The following is a 933-nucleotide window of genomic DNA, read 5'->3' on the forward strand; positions in this document are numbered from 1 at the left end:
CCAGTAAAACGTAACTACCCATTGAATTAAGAGCAAGTCAGGCAAATTATTCATTTGCCAATACTATGCATGTTTTCTTTTGCATATTTTTACAGTTTTTTATTGTTTCATACAGACATTTGCCTTCCTTTTCAACACCAATTTCAGGCCAAAATGTGATGTGTTGTGTGTTTTCTTAATGAGAGAAGAATGTTTTTCTCTACAGCATATCTGTAGAAATCACCCTGTGTTTTGGAGGTTCCTTTGAGGAACAGCCCCCTTCCCAACAAGGGATTAGAGGATTTGCTAACCAAAAAATGTTTAGCCAAATGAAGTGTTCTTATTGTGCAACAGGATGGCACATACACTTGCAGTCTTTTCCCTGCTTCCTTGTCACTTTTGAACCTACTTCCTACCTACTTTTGACCAATTTCTGACCTGTTATTGCAGAAAGGAAGCACTGTGATACCACCCCCTTCTCGTGCTGCAGCTTCCTGGCATCAGGGCAGAGGAACAAGGCTCTAGTGTGGCTCACCACCAAGGGAACGAATGCTGAGTGGGCTCCACATTCTGTAGACACCAGTAAGTCCACACGAAGGCGTTAAGAGCAGCCCAGCCAGCTCTGCTGGAGACTGCACTGAGTGAGGTGATGCTTCCCACTGCTTTCCAGAAGGAAATCCTGGCCTCAGCCACACTTTCTGGCCAGGGCAGCCAAGCTGGCAGGCAGGGATGAGCCAGGAGCTGCCCTGTGCACAGCAGCTGCCCCAGCTCTGTGCCAGCTGCAGCCCCCAGCGTTCCTCCTTCCTCCTGTCTTGTGGTTAGCACAGCACCAAGCTCACCTCAGCCTGACCACAGCCTGTGCAGTGTTCCCTTCTCCAGAGCAAACCCTAATGTGCTGCTTCTGGTGGCATTTCCTTGCTCCACTTTAGGACAAAATTACTCTGAAACAGCAGA

The sequence above is a fragment of the Sylvia atricapilla genome, chromosome 13 (assembly GCF_009819655.1).
Source record: "Sylvia atricapilla isolate bSylAtr1 chromosome 13, bSylAtr1.pri, whole genome shotgun sequence".
In the NCBI taxonomy this organism is placed as follows: Eukaryota; Metazoa; Chordata; class Aves; order Passeriformes; family Sylviidae; genus Sylvia; species Sylvia atricapilla.